Genomic DNA, 16,883 nt, shown 5'->3' on the forward strand with positions numbered 1-16,883 from the left:
CCACCCTGTAACCATGTCTCTGTGATGGCCACTAACTCATACTCATTCGTGATGATTTGTGCCGTCAACTCATTCACTTTGTTTTGATTGCTATGAGCATTTGGGTGAAGTGCGCTTGTGCACCTTCTTTTCAAACCTAACACCTCAATTAATAACATCTCATGAGTTCTTCCTTTTAACTTTTTTCATAACTTTACATGTAGTTGAACCCTCCTCACCACATGCTAACCTGCTGGTTTGCTTCCCATTAACCATTATACTTCCCGTAGATTTAACCTTCCCTTCACCCCCCCTCCGCACAGTTACTTGTTTATAGTCCTTTTGACCACGCTATTTATCCTTTTCGCTGGAATACTGGTCCCAGATTGGTTCAGGTGAAGACCGTCCCAACAGTACAATTCTGTTCCAATACTGATGCCAATGCCCCATGAAATGGAACCCCTCTTTCCCACACCACACCTTTAGCCACGTGTTTACTTCCCTAATTTTCTCATCCCGATGCCAATTCGCACGTGGCTCAGGTAGTAATCCAGAGATTATAACCCTTGAGGATCTGTTCTTTAATTTAGTTCCTAGTGCCTTTTAATCCCAAAATAGGTCCCCTTTCCTAGTCTTGCCTATGCTATTTGTCACAACGTGGACCACAACAACTGGATCCTTCCCCTCCCACTCTAATTTCCATTAAAGCTGGTCAGAGATGTCCCTCATCTTGGCACTGGTCAGCAACACACCAGGACTATCCCGCACACCCCATCCACAGGCCTGACTCTCAACCTTAATTTGAACTGAACCCCTGGACAACCCCACAATCTGACCTCTGACCTGCTGGACCGTCCCCTAACTTAACTCCCCAACCCGGCTAAAGCAATCCTCGGCCCTACCCGACCCCACCAAGTGGCTGGAACCCCAATTCAATCTGACTTGACCCAAACCCCTAGAAGGCTGGACACCTCCTTGACCCCCATGTTCCTGATGTGTCCTGACTTCCAGCCCTGGACCCCACCACCCATCCTCCTGATGTTCGACCACCCGCCCCTGATGTTTAATGCCCACAACCCTGCTCCTGATGTCCAACCCACCCACTCACCCCTGCCAGTGTCTGAACACCGCCCTCTCCGGGTTTCTGAACTCCCCTCCCCCTCGATGTCCTAACACCCCACAACACCAGGTGTCTGACCCTCCCCCCATCCTTCCATGTCCTATTCACCTACCTTAGACACTTGCCTTTTCCCTGCTTTGTCATTGTCAATTGGATGTTTAACTTTACCTATTTTATGGCATCTGACTGCAGTAAAAAAGGGTCTGTAGTCCTTCATTCCAACTCTCTAGATTTCAGCGCTGGGTTTCAGAGACAGCTGCGTTGCATGGATCTTGCCTGGCCTGTGTCAAACTTTCGGCCAAGGCTGGCACAGACGAAACCTGTCACAGGTAAGTGGGCACGGATTGGCAATCCAATGCTGATTGCCCCTCCAGGGAAGTTATGGCCCATTATCTATAAATGCATCTGTGGCAGGCGGGTTGGTGAGGATCAAGTGTACTTTTCCCTCTTGCTGGTTTTTCCACCACCTGCCACAGTCACAGTCTGGCTGTTGCATCCTTTAGGACCCAGTCAGCCCTGTCTGTGGTGGACTACCAAGCTACTCATGGTGATGGACACTGAAGTCCCCCACCCAGAGTACATTCTGTGCCCTTGCCACTGTTTGTGCTTCCTCCAAGTGCTGTTCAACACTGGTTTATCAGTTGAAGGGGGATGGCACATGGTAATCAGCAGGAGGTTTCCTTGCCCATATTTGACCTGGTGCCATGAGTCTTCATGGGGTCCAGATTTAATGTTTAGGATTTCCCAGGGCAACTCCCTCCTGACTGTATGCCACTGTGTCACTGTGTCACTGCCTCTTCTTGGTCTACTCTGCCGTTGGGACAGGGCATTGATGGTTGTGTCTACATGTTGCTGCAGATTCAAGAAGTATCACATTTAATCAATACTTTAATCAAATAAATATAAATGAAAACAGTAAAAACATGCAGAAGAAATTTACCTATATAATTAGCAATCTTATATCTAGCATGCGCCCATCAGATTTAAAGGGATGATTTTCAGCCTGCACTCCAGACAGAATTTGGTGAAGTGGTTAGATTTAAACTCATGTGCTTCCTTCTATTTGACGTGTTCTGCCATTTTAACCACACATTATCTAATTTCAGCCAAAGTGTCCATCTCAAGCAGTCAGAAACCTCATGTATATATGTAAATTGGGGTGCTATGGTGCAAGTACGCCCACATAATTCACTGTGTGCTTAGAATGTGCTCCATAAATATTGTGCTTCAGAGGGCTACTAATTGTCTTGAGTCCCAGTGTTTTACTTTCGTTATCTGTTTCTGAATATTGCTGAAAAGCGGCATGTTGCCAAAGCTTTTTGATCTGCACTCCCCAGGATAAAAGCAAGAATGTCAAATTTCAAACAATTACACCAATTTATACTCGAGGAGAAAAGGATTCTGATTGGTTGGCAGTTTGACTCTGATTAATGAAGGTGTTGCCATGGAGAAAAATGGACTCCCCAATCTTCTAGATAATTGAAAAGAGACGCAAAGCTTGAACATAGGTTGTGATGAACAAAGCATCGTAGCTGTGAGGGACAGCTCGGTGGATAGGATATTGGTATGTAGATAGGCTGGAAAATTGGGCGGGGATCCTGGATTCAGGATTCAATCCTGGACCGGGGAGCGGCACGGGCTTGGAGGGCCGAAGGGCCTGTTCCTGTGCTGTATTGTTCTTTGTTCTTTGTATAGTCCTTTTGTTTGCAAAGACCAGTTCCCTGTCTATGAATGTATGTTGCTCCGAGCAAGTGTAAATGAGCAATGTTATGAGTTCAAGTCATTATCTTAAATTGGTTACTGGTGTAGCTATGCGTGCACTCAGGATTGTTAAGCCAGTAGTGCCCAATAGTAAATGTTTTGCTTTGGACTTTGCAAGCATGGTCCAGTTGAGCACAATCTGTGCTCTGCTCCTTCTGAACAACCAAATGAACATGTTGTTTGATTCAATCAGAGACATACTGCCTACATATCTGGCATCACACTGGCACTGAAATTCTTACATGACATTGCTCAATTGTGCGGTCGGCAAAATGTTTTCTTAGACTGATGGCAGTATCCTGTTAGTGAAAAATACGAGTTGCCTGGAACAGGCTCGATAGAGCTTTAACATTATTTGCAATATTTATCCTTTGTAGATTTTATTCATGGTATATTATGAAAGCACTGAATAGTAACACATGTGGGCAGCAAATACATAAATGTAGCTTCAGATACTACTCATCTTAATAAGGTAATACAGCCTAGAAATCAGATGATGCTGTGCCCAATTTAATGCAAGACCATCAAATATGGCAGAGGGTATGTAAGTGGACATTCCATGAGCCCTTTACATATGCAAATAAAGAGCTCAAAGTCTGTTTTATTCCCTTTGTTTTATGACAAGAAGTAGGAAAAGTAGGGTATTGGGCCCATTGAGTCTGCTCTGCCGTAATTTGAGATCACGACTGATCTGATGTAATAATCCTCCACTTTATTTTATTTTTTCATTGGATGTGGGCACGCTGGCTGGGCCAGCATTTATTGCCCATTCCTAATTGTCCTTGAAGGGGCATTTAAATGTCACCCACGTTGCTGTGGGTCTAGAATCACAAGTAGCTCAGACCAGGTAAGAATGTTAGATTTCCTTCCCTAAAAGACATTAGTGAACCAGTTGGGTTTTTAAGGCAATCATGGTCGCCATTAGAATTTTAATTCCAGATATCTATTCAATTCAAATTTCACCATCTGCTGTGGTGAGATTTGAACCTAGGTCTCTCGAGCGCTGCCCTGGGTCTCTGGATTACTAGTGTAGTGACAGTACCACCTCCCCGACTGAGCCAATGTCAGTAAAATTTGGTCTATAATGGGAAGGTCTGCTTTTCCTGGCTGCACTACTGCTCCAAGGACCAGTGTCACCTCCTGCACAATCGCCTTCTGATCCCCCTTCCCTTTTGTGATCACTGCCAAATTCACTCCCACTGTCGTTGCCCCCTCTCCCGATTGCTGTCCCCTCCAACATCAGATTATTCCCTCTTCCTCTTGTGAGTGATGCTACCCTCCTCTCCTGACCTATTGGTCTCCCAATCACAGTCACTACCCTCTCCTATTCCCTTCACCCCTGCTATCCCCATCGCCATCACTGACCCTTTCGCTCCTATCCATTGCCCCCTCTCTATCCCAATTACTTACCCCTACTTCCCCCATTCACTGCCCATTCTCTCTTTCAATCTCTATGCCATGCCTCTCATAATTATTACCCATCTGTTCCAGTTGCCCCCTCAGATATTTGCATCTTGCCAGTCTTGTATAAATGAAACCTGAGGCCCAATATTAGATGGGCCTTGAGTCTATTTGTCCAGACACAGGAAAAGTGCCCTCCACTCAGTTGCTGCCGATTGGCAGACCAATTTTTCAGAGGACATAAAACCTCTTTATTACTTCAAATTTTATAAGCTATTAGTAATGGGATGATGCCATATCTTCTTGTCCTAGTTATATAAAATTTCCATGCAAGCATAGAATAATTAGAACTGATTTATTTTTCAAAGTTCAATCCAGGTGCATGTGTAAGTAAGTAATGCTCAAAACTTAATGCAGGTTACTCCCTGAAAAAAATTGTGCCTTGGAAAAAACAAATGTAACTGTTGGAAATAATATTTAAATTAAGTGTACATGAGGATCGATGATATATGAAGCATATGACGCATCCTTGATGAGTCATATCTTTAATGACCAGATTAAGAAAAATGAATAATTCCATTATCACTATTTACAGCAGTCGGAAACCCTCCACTGGTCTTCAGTCACGTACCATTACATATCGTCCAGCTCAGGTATTTTTTAACCTTGCTTTATTTCTGTTGTTTGAAACAACTGTGTGTGACCGTTCTCTGTCAGTTGCTCCATCACATCACAACACCAGCAATATAGATAGACAAAAGAAGGACTTAAAATATTTTTGCCCATCAGAGAGCTGCCTGATTGGTGTATTGTTATTATCTTTCAATATTGTCTCTTGAAACTGCTACTGTTCCATCATCCCAGTATGCAGCCTTGTCTTCTGGAAATACTCAGCAGGCAGCTTCCAACGAGAGAAAGATGGAGTTAACATTTCAGGTCAATTACATTTCATCAGTGTTAACTCTATCTCTTTCCACAGATGGTACACTCACTCCAAGGGTAAGAAAATACTCACCTTTTGCATATAAACCATGGTCAGAAAAAGGAAACCCATAAATTCTGTCCATGACAATTAAATTGGACTTTCCTTTAAATTGTGACTCTTATTTGGCCAGATTTTGTCTAATGTTCTGCATTTGGTTGTGTGACCAGTTGCAAACCTCATTCCAGATGTAGTTGACCACAAATGTAAAAATCCATTGGCAGGAATTAAAACTAAATATTATAGTCACATAAATTAACAAAGACGCAATACCAGTTTTTCACAAAGCAAGTTCAAATTTGTAACGCCAAGGGAGTGAAAATGTTCAATCTTATTTTGCCAATATAGAAATTGCAGAAGGGGAGTCTAGGTCATTATTGACCCATCCATCTGATCCCACTGGAGTATCGGATGTCAAAACAGGATCATCACAATTAAAAAAGTGACTTTGGCCTTTACTGAAAGGGGGACTGATGCAAAATGTCTTGACTAATAGTTATTGTTAGAGTCTGGCACAAATGACTGAAATGTAGAAACAATTGTGGAAGTCAGTCTCCAATCTTCTGAGGTATTTCAGATCAAGACTGAGGTCCTAAAAAACACTGAGGGCTCCATTTGTATCTTTACATTGAACAAGATTATGAAACCCTGGTCGCTGATACCATTTATCTGATCTTGCCTCCTCTTGTACAGCAGACCACCCCTGACTCTTCCTGTGGCTATTTTCAGAGTATTTTTGGGTGCCATCTGATTTCTTGCTCTTGCTAAATATCAAGAGGCAATAATTATAATTCTCTCTTATTGGAGATAGTCATTTCCAGCACTTGTGTGGCATGAATGTTACTTGCAACTTGCCAACACAGGCCTGAATATTGTCCAAGTTTTGCTGCATGCGGACATGGACTGCTTCAGTATCTGAGGAGTCCGGCATGGTGCTGAACATTGTGCAGTCATCAGTGAACATCCCCACTTCTGACTTTATGATGGAAGCAAGGTCATTAATGAAGCTAGCTTGGGCCTAGAAAACCATCCTGAGGAACTCTTGCTGTGATATCCTAGAACTGAGATGATTGATCTCCAACCACCACAACCATCTTCCAACCAGCAGAAAGTTCTCCCCCTGATTCCCATTGACTCCAGTTTTGCTATGTCTTGCCATGCTCAGTCAAATTATACCAAGGGCAGTCACTCTCACTTCTTTAGTTCAGCTCTTTTCTCCACATTTGAACCAAGGTTGTAATGAGGTCAGGAGCTGAGTGACCCCGATGGAACCAAAACTAAGCATCAGCAAACAGATTATTGCTGAGTAAGTGTCACTTGATAACACTATTGAAAACCCCTTCCATCACTTTACTGATGATCAAGAGTATACTGATGAGGTGGTAATTGGCTGGGTTGGATTTGTCCTGCTTTTGTGTACTGGACATACCTGGCAATTTTGCACATTGCCAAACAGATGCCAGAAGTGCTGTAGCTGTACTGGATAGCTTGGGTAGGGGAGCTACAGATTATGGAGCACATATCTTCAGGACTATCTCCAGAATATTGTTCAGGTCCATTGCCTTTTCAGAATCTAGTGCCTTCAGCCATTTCTTGATATCACGAGGAGTGAATTAAATAGTCTGATGTCTGGCATTTGTGATGCTGGGGACATCTGGAGGAGACCAAAATGGATCATCCACTCGGCATTTCTGGTTGAAGATTGTTGTGATGGGCTCCCACAGAATTGAGGATGGGGATATTTGTGAAGCCTCCTCCTCCAATTAATTGTTTAATAAAAAAAAGTAGCGAACAAGTGTCATACTTTAATGGAACAGTAATTTTAATTACTACCTGTGTTAGATCATAAACTTAGAATAGAAATGATTTCATTTCTTTTTAAAGGCAATCCCATTCTAGGACATATGTTGCTCTTCTCTAATGAGCAGAATGAGTAGAATGTATATAAGGGGCCAGTTCAGCGACTGTGATGAACTACAGAAACAGAAAGAGATATGAATTCTCTTCCTCGAATAATATCAGTTTATGTGGAACTGGGAAGTAAGATCTCAGGCTAGAATCTCAGATACAGGGGGGAATAAAATTAAGTAATATTTGAGATCTCACCATCTTCTAAATCTGTCAACAACCTTTTGTACAATATTTGAAGAAAATTACACCAACTGTGCTTTTCCGATATCAGACCAGACCTAAGTAATAAATCTAGTCAAAGTAGCAGCCATCACCCTAGATTGCAGTTGCATTACTGAAATAGATTTTTAAAAAATCACTTCACTGGATGACCAGCCTTCTGTGGAGCCACCTTACAATGGTTTCAGCTTTACACAATAATACAAGGTTATATATGATCAACTAACTTTGCATTAGCCAAGAATTTGAGGCTGAATTTTTTTTATTAGAATCATAGAATTCCTGCAGTGCAGAAGGAGGCCACTCAGCCCATCGAGCGTGCACCGGCTCTCTGATGGAGCATCTTACATAGGCCTACTCCTCTGCCCTACCCCCATAATCCCACACATTTATCCCACTAATCCCCCTAACCTACACATCTTTGGACACTAAGGGGCAATTTAGCATGGCCAATCCACCTAACCTGCATGCCTTCGGACTGTGGGAGGGAACTGGAGCACCTGGAGGAAACCCACGCAGACACGGGGAGAATGTGCAAACTCCACACAGTTACCCGAGGCTGGAATTGAACCCGCGTCCCTGGTGCTATGAGGCAGCAGTGCTAATCACTGTGTCACCATGCCACCCAGTATTTTTCTTTAATATTGCTCAATGTTAAATCCCATAAAAAGCGAATTAAAGCAATGTAGGATTGTTTCCAGTTCATGCAGAGCTAAGAAAACGTACTGACTTGCCACAATTGTCCCAAATACAGGTAAGGTGAAGAGCTTAAGACTACTTCGATCATCAACAACAGCAACTTACATTTATATAGCATCATTAACCTAGCAAAAACTAGGGTTCACAAGAACATAAAATTGAGCTTGATCAATAAGGCAGGTTTTAAGGAATATCTTACAGGAGGAGGGTGAAGTAGAGAAGTGGAGAGGTTTGGGGAGGGAATTCCAGAGCTTAGGGCCGAGACAACTGAAGGTTTGGCTGCCTATGACAGAGATTTAAAATGAGGATGCACAGGAGGCCAGAATTGCAAGAGCACAGAGATCTTGGATGTTAGAGAGATAGGAAGGGATGAGGACACAGTGGGATTGGAAAACAGCAATGATAATTTTAAAATAGAGGTGTTGCTGCACTAGGAGCCAATACAGCTGAACAAGCACATGGATGATGTCAAGGGCAAGTTTTCTGAAGGGTCCCTCTGTTTCCACTGATGGTTCCATCCTCTAAAGAATCCGTGGTTTTCCAACACTGCGTGGACCCCACCTGCTACTGGCCAACCACCTCAAGGTGGGAAGGCTGTACTTGAACCTTGAAGCCCTGGACTTAATCAAGGGGAGACTGGAATGTGAGGTCTCCATCCTATACTCTCCCTTCCCATTATACAACCCTCACCAGCTTTCAGCCTGCCTGCAGGTGGAGTAGTAAATTCTGCCCATGGAAAGATGTTGCTCTTCTTACCCACCTGTATATTTCCACTAAATATAGCAGGAAAAGTTAGGCCTTTCCCAGTCCAGTGTAGCTACACTTTAAACAGTGTTGTAGCCTTTAATTACTGTTAAATAACCCCTCTGGCACTGAAAATTAACGTTCTCATTTCTTCACATTTTAATCAGTATGGGAGATCAGAAAAAACATTTAAAAGTTTAATTCTTTCTTTCCATCTCTTTTTTTCTCCCTTAATCCAATCTTTCACTATCTCTCTATTTTGCTTTCTGTACTTGATTTGACATAGGTTCAGCCTTGGTGTCATTCATTAACAATTCTTCAATCTGTTTGATTGAGGACCAGCAGAATTACTTGTCTTTGCGCAGGTTTCTAATCAGCATAGGTTCCAGTGAAAACCCCCATAGAATGTATAAATGTAACAAATTAATTATTATTCATTATTAATGAATGGTTGGTGGTTTTCATTTGCTTTGGACTGCAAAACTTGAGCCAATGATTATTTCCATCTACACAAAATGTTTTTTTATTTAGCCCACACAGTGGCACTAAAAATAAACAAAACTGACTGCTTAGAGTGTCAACTTCCAAATTATAATGTAAATTTGACTTTGAGATGACTGCTGTCATAACTTGTTTGCCTTCTTCACAGGAAGAAAAAACATAGCTTAATTGTATTCTTTACAGTGCTGGTACACTGTCTAGTGAAGATTTAATTTGCATGGTTTATGTTTAAGCTACATTTTTGTTTTGCATTGTGCAGATCAAAGTAAATGCCACTAATGTCTATTTATTTTTTGGGATAGTTCATGCTGCTGAATCAATATTCAGAACCTCATCAATATTTTGTGTATGCTTAAACATTATTAAATTTTTGTCTAAAGTAACAGGAGTGCGAGGACATTGGCAACACTTTGTTCGAAAGCAGCAATTCTCAAACTGAAGTAAAAACTTCGAATTTTGAAAATATGAAGAAGCAATAGTTGTAACCAAGCAACTCATAGAAGATGCAGACAGGTCCTTTGGCCCAAACTGGTCCATGCTGACCAAAATGCCCATCTAAGCTAACCCCATTTGCCTGTATTTGGCCCATATCCCTCTAAACATTTCCTATCCATGTATCTGTCCGAATGCCTTTTAAATATTGTCAATGCCCCTGCCTCTTCCTCTGGCAGCTCATTCCACATGCACTCAAAGAGCAATATTAACACCTCCCCTCTGACAAACTTAAAACAGTTTATCTCCACAGTATAATATTGGCAGCATAGCAGTACCACAATGTTGAGTGAACAAAAAAAATTGGAAGATTGTTTCTGACAATAGAGGAAATGTTCCTAACTCCCCTGTAACTATCAAATGTATGCCAACCATGTGGTATGCTGGTACATTTAAATTCCTGACCGGGCTAGTCTCTGCAAACAACAATGGTATACACATCAATAAGGTGAAACCAATGTATTGTGAATTATTCACAACTGAAATTTAAATTTAAAAAACACCCTTTGTACACATATCTTATGTTGATGACAATGGAGTTGGGCAGGAAAGTTTTGGTCCTGACGCAGTCTTCCTGTTTGACTAGGAGGCACATTTATAGCCCTTGTGTGGCTGCTGCATTGTCAGCTGATGGCAGGTTTCACTGCTGAAAAGCATCCCCGCCACAGAATCGCATGTGTTTTCCATGTACTTAAGTTTTAATTGTGATTGCGTGAGAAATGAGAAAAAACAAGGAGAGAGTGGCGCACACTCTGCATTCTGCTGTTGTGAATGGTATGCCTCTGATAAAATCTGCCCACTCTGTTAGAGCCTTGCACTTTGTACTTAGAAAGCACGCTATCCTTATCATGTTTAAATTTTTAATGATCTTTTAATTTCGAGTGAGACCAGTACCAAAAGTCAAAACGGATGAATATCCCACTTTGCTTCGGTTCAATGTTGGTACAGTTCCATTGAATTTTCAGGCCGAAGGACTAGAGCTAAGTCTAATGTACATTTAGTATATATAATTCCAGATTGTTCACTATAAATATTAAATTCTGTCATATTAAATTATGCTGCGGGCTTTAATTGGCAAAGTGCCATTCAAGAATGCAGTTGCAAGATAAAGGGACAGCCTTCTTAAATGCATTATGCTAAATGTAGTCTACATAGAATTTAATTTGCTTGATATACATCTTAGGCTGATTGATTTCAGCAGCTGTGTCCACATAGAATATCAATGAGGCTACTGATCCAAGACATCCTAAACAGTTTTCCCCGATGTAAGTTATCTGATATCTTCCTGGTTTCCATATCCTAATTATCGAGAGGGTGGGTTTCTAGGGTGCTCTCAAACTATTGAGTGCAAGGCCCCAGCTATAGTGCAATGGTTCAGAAAATTGCATTCACCAATATTATGTGTTATAAACAGGCATGATGGAAAAACTTTAAGGATAATGCATGTAAGGCATTTAGGGCATGAAATTGGGGCTCAATAGCAGTTGGGTTCTGTTCAGACAGCAAAATGGTGTCCACTGAGCACGTGCAGACTTCTGCCATGAATCATGCCATATGCCATATTAGTGAAGATGTTAGTACACTCATCTAGTGTCCACCAGAGATATGCAGAGCAGACAGGTTGTGATATCAATCAGTGTGCAATACTATTTTGACACCAGTGCTGCTATTCAGGAGTTCCTTTCTCTTAATCTGGCTGCATCTGCTATAAGAGCACGAAGGAAGGCCTAGTGGTGTTATTGAAAGAGATTGTCAACTAATTCCAAGTTAGTTGTTGGTTAATTTTGACTGGCTGTTTCTAAAATTCTATAAGAGTTCTACAAATTCTACAAAGTTTACAGGGATTAGTGTGGTTCATTTTCCTAACTTCAAAGATTCTGCACAAGCCAGTTTCTCCTGAATATAGTTGCACTGTTGACCTTCCTGTTGGAATAAAGTATGATGGGGTGAATAAGTAAAGGTCACATAGAGCAAAACAAGCTGCCAGACAGGGAAGAAGGAGGAGGGAAGAGACGACTTGCAGCAAAAGGCCATATTTGCCCAGGATGTTCAGAAAGCAATTCTACCTGAACGTCAATGAGGAAAAATGTATGGGATATCTGTGCTTCACTTAAGGACATTCTCACTGAAATCTGCCAACTGGTTTCACCAATGTCTTATTAAATTGCAATGGAGCCTCTGCCAGCACTATCCGCAGCTCCAGAGTAGGACATGCATGTAAAAATGTGTGATGCCACAGCAAGTTGCCTCTCTCCGGCAAATTGCTGCTGATATCGGCAGTCTGCTGGATCAGATTTAGTGGGTTGGCTGGGCACATGTTGCCAGTAACTATCAGAGTGATTATCATTGAAGGACCATAACCTCCCCCACCAACCACTCCCAACACAGCTCCTGAGGTTCTCTGCCTCGCCTTGTAGTTGTGTTATCTTTCTTCCTGCAAGGAGAGAAAGCAGAAAGTTGAGAGCGTTGGAGCTAGATTATGTGGAGAGGGGTGAAGGCCAAACTTCATGGAGGGTGGCTGAGGTGTGAATTGGCACAAAGATGAGGGTGTGTGTCAGCATTGGCAGCTCAAATGGGGATGTGAGGAGATGTTGTCCTGTTCACTGGAATGCTATCTGTAGAATGACATGCCTCTTCCAGGTCACCTGACCTTTTTGCACTGTTTCATTTTCCGCCTCTTTATTATTCTGTATATGTGTAAAGCTGGCTCCTAATCTGAAGAAATAGAGATGGTAAACTTTGCCATTTACCAGCCTGAAGATGTAAACATGCACCAGTTGCACACATGGACCATTCTACGCAGAAAGCACTGTGGCCCACTGAGAACTGTAGTTCCCAAACTTCAAGAGTCTGATCTCTGATTTAAAGGTATGTTTTTCCCTCCTTTTTCTTTTCTTTCTTTGTGGTTTCTCAGACCTGCTGCTCATCTCCTTGACTGCTTTCATCCACACCTCCTTGATTGGAGAGGTAGGCGTCTTCCTATTGCCACCTCTGTTTGATCCCTCGGATCCCACAGCAAGCCTTCCAGGAAAGAGTCAGAAACCCAGGGATAGCCCTATCTAATTCTCCTTTCCAATCCTTTGGATGCTGATGCCACAGGAATCAAAGTACATGTTAGCCATTCTAACTGCTGCCAAGTTTCTTAAACTAGAAATCCTTTCTTTGACAAATTCAATTAATCAACATAAGAGTATGCGTCATCTTGTCTGGCCAAGGAACCTGGAAGTGGAATGTTGATGCCATGGCTGAGTTACAAGCGCATGATAGCAACTGTCAGCTTTGTGACACATGGCTTGCGGGACTGTTCAATGTCATATTCTGTACATTGATGTTGGTATCTCGATATTTACTTGGAAGAAATTTATGCTCATTCACTTCTCACTTGGAGAAGCAGTTTGACAATGTGGAGACAGTGGAAGGATCAGGGCAGGTGTTATTGAGGTAGAGCTCGGTGTTATCAGTGTAAATCTGGAAACTGACCTTGTATATTTGGATGATGCCACCAAGTGGCAGCATGTAGATGAGAAATAGACAGGAATCGAAGATAGACCTTTGGGGGACACAAGGGCCAACTGTTCAGGAATGGAAAGAAAAATGGTTGCAGGTATTTCTCTGACTACACAGGTAAGAATGAAACCAGCTGAATACAATCTCACCCAACAGGATGAAGGAGAGACATTGGAGGAGAATGGTGTACTCAGCTGTGCCAAAGACTACTGACAGGTTGAGATGGATGAAGAGGGATAATTTACCCTTGTCATAGTCTCATAGAATGGCATTTGTGACTTTGATAAGAGTCATTTTGATGCTGCGACAGTGGTGAAAAATTGGAGGGGTTCAAATGTGGAGTTCTGTGGATTATGTGCCTTCCATCATTGGTGCACAGTGGCAGCAGTGTGTACCATCTGCAAGATGCACTGCAATGACTTGCTAAATGCCCTTTGACAGCATCTTCCAAACCTAAGCCTCTACCACCTAGAATTAAGGCAGGAGACACATGGAAACACCACCCGCAAGTTTCCCTCCAAACCACAAACCATCCTGACTTATGATGTGGAGTTGCCGGTGTTGGACTGGGCTAGGCACAGTAAGTAGTCTCACAACACCAGGTTAAAGTCCAACACGTTTATTTGGTAGCATGAACTTTCGGAGCGTTACCCCTTCATCAGATGAGTGAGGAGTTGGGTTCACAAACAGGGCATATATAGACCCAAACTCAATTACAAGATAATGATTGGAATGCGAGTCTTAACAGGTAATCAAGTCTTTACAGGTGCAGACAACGTGAGTGAAGAGAGGGTTAAGCACAGGTTAAAGAGGTGTGAATTGTCTCCAGCCAGGACAGTTAGTGAGATTTTGCAAGCCCAGGCAAGTCATCGGGTTACAGATAGTGTGACATGAACCCAAGATCCCGGTTGAGGCCATCCTCATGTGTGCGGAACTTGGCTATCAGTTTCTGCTCAGCGATTCTGCGTTGTTGTGTGTCGTGAAGACCGCCTTGGAGAACGCTTACCCGAAGATCAGAGGCTGAGTGCCCTTGACTGCTGAAGTGCTCCCCATCAGGAAGGGAACACTCCTGCCTGGTGATTGTTGAGCGGTGTCCATTCATCCATGGTTGTAGCGTCTGCATGGTCTCACCAATGCACCAAGCCTCGGGACATCCTTTCCTGCAGTGAATCAGGTAGACAACGTTGGTCGAGTCACAAGAGTATGTACCGTGTACCTGGTGGATGGTGTTCTCACGTGAGATGATGGCATCCGTGTCGATGATTTGGCACGTCTTGCAGAGGTTGCTATGGCAGTGTTGTGTGGTGAGACATGAAGAGATTCAATTTCATCTGCTTGCAGTGGGATTGCTTAGCTTTGTCTACAGCATTTTGCTTCCACTGTTTAGCATGCGCGCAGTCCTATGTTGTAGAATAAATAGGTTGGCATCTTATTTTTGTGTATGCCTGGTGCTGCTCTGTGGGATGACTGAATTACCCACAAGAATTGAGGAGTCACAATTGGTTTAGTTTAAAGTGGTTTACTGAAAGCAACAGTTCAATTCAACAATAATCAGAATTGGTGAGAAAGTTTAATGTTCCTTGATTAGACAGACAGAATAGCCTTGTCTCTGTTGCCTAGTGTAACAATCTCATACAAGCCCCTCGGTTGATCAGGATGCTAAGCCAAACTTAGTAACCTTCAAGAGCGTCCTTCTTTTGTCTATGCTTTATCCTTCTTGAATGCCTGTCTGTATTATTTATTTTTAGGAGCGTGTAGGTATTTCATGCCAATCACACATTCAATTACATAATCCCTTTCAGTTGTCCAATTACCAGGAGACAGGTCCCAAAACCAGACACTTTCTTTTCCAGCCTCCTCATTACTTATCTTTTGTAAGAATATCTTGTTCATTTATTTAGATAAATGGGCACAAGATTCTTTCCTATCAGGCCCAGGAATGTCTACATGAAAGCCTGTGCCTAAAGAAGCTATGTGACTGGGAAAATAACTTCCTGATGAACAATGGACAAGTGATTGTGCTGTGTGTTATCTTAAGTAGGGGCTGGAGAGTTCCTTGAACTTGGGAGAGACACAGAGAAAGAAACTTATGACTGAGGAACCACAGCTGCAACATTTATTCTCCCATTATTATTTCAAACAATTCTATAATATTCTTTCTTGTGGCTATATTCTTAGAATTAACTTTTTCTTACATCTTGCATGCTTTCCCATGCTCCCCGTTGAGCCAAGGTTGGTTCCCTGGCTTGATAGTAATGGTAGACCGAGGGATATGGCAGACCATGTGGCTTTTGTGGCGGAATACAAAATGTAAGAAGCTTGTTACATGCATCCCTAATTTGTTGTTTTATACTTTCTGAACATATAACTGCTGTTTGAGAGTGTATAAAATATTTCCACCAGTTTTTTCTGTCTCTTATTTCTGAACTTCAACCAAATTTATTCTTCAGTTTGATTTTCCAGTATCACTTCTTTATATTGTATTTTTCCATTCCTTAATGATCAGGAAGACTCACACCCCACCTTCTTTTTCACATTGGCTGTCTTCTGCCTGTTAACTATCTTGGAATATTTAGGTCCCAACTTTGGTCCCCCGACAACCATCCTCCATAATCTCTTGGATCCAAACAATGTATTTATATCTATGCTGTTAATTCATCATTTTTTTGTGAATCCTTCACATATTCAGATATAGTGGGTGAAAATTTCCAGAAATTCCTGCCCAAGGTCACCAGACTATTTGCTTCTCCATCAAATTCTTCGTCCTGCCCGCAATGATTCTTGTGGCTGGCAAGACTGGAAGATTTAGGCCATGCCTTTCACTTTAACTTTGTTCTAATTTGTGCTAATATCACCTGTTCATTCAAAACCAAGTCTGAGGTTCTTCCAATATGACCCCAGTGTCTCCTTATCTGCTTGACTGCCGGTCATACCCTCTTATCCCTGACCATGAACCAGGCCTTACCATTGTGTAAGCTAATCAAGGATGTGACTGCCTCCTGGATCAAAGTGTTCAACCTGTGAGATGTGAATGAGAGGCTTGCAATGGTGATAATTGAGGGTGATGTGAAGCGCATGAAGATTAGATATGAGTTCTAATCGTTAGAGATTGTTGATATGTGAGAAATCGGGTGTGGTGAGTTGAGGAGTGGCTGAAGTTAGTGGTGCAGTTGGTAGGACATACCTTGCAATCACTGACATTGACAACTTGTGTGAGATCATTGAATTTCTTGCACCGCTGCATTCTGGTCCTCTGGATTAGTCTCCTAGCATTAATCTCCATGGCTACTTGCCCCACTAACCGCTGCCTCTTGGCCATATCTGTGGAGGACTTCCTGGCATCCTGTGGAAACAGGACATCTTTCCTCCTTTGCAATTCCTCCACCAAGTTGTCCTGTGTAGCGTCTTAAGCTTGTTCTCTCCCAAGTTGTGCTATTTTTCACTGTTTCCCAGGTCAGGTTCACTTCCTGCATGACTCCCAGCATCTCAATGTACCTCCCCTTTAAGAGGTGCAGGATAACTTTAAGTGTGTTTGGATGTTAGGATTTTGTGCTCCTTGCTAATGTG

The sequence above is a fragment of the Mustelus asterias genome, chromosome 1 (assembly GCF_964213995.1).
Source record: "Mustelus asterias chromosome 1, sMusAst1.hap1.1, whole genome shotgun sequence".
Taxonomy (NCBI): Eukaryota; Metazoa; Chordata; class Chondrichthyes; order Carcharhiniformes; family Triakidae; genus Mustelus; species Mustelus asterias.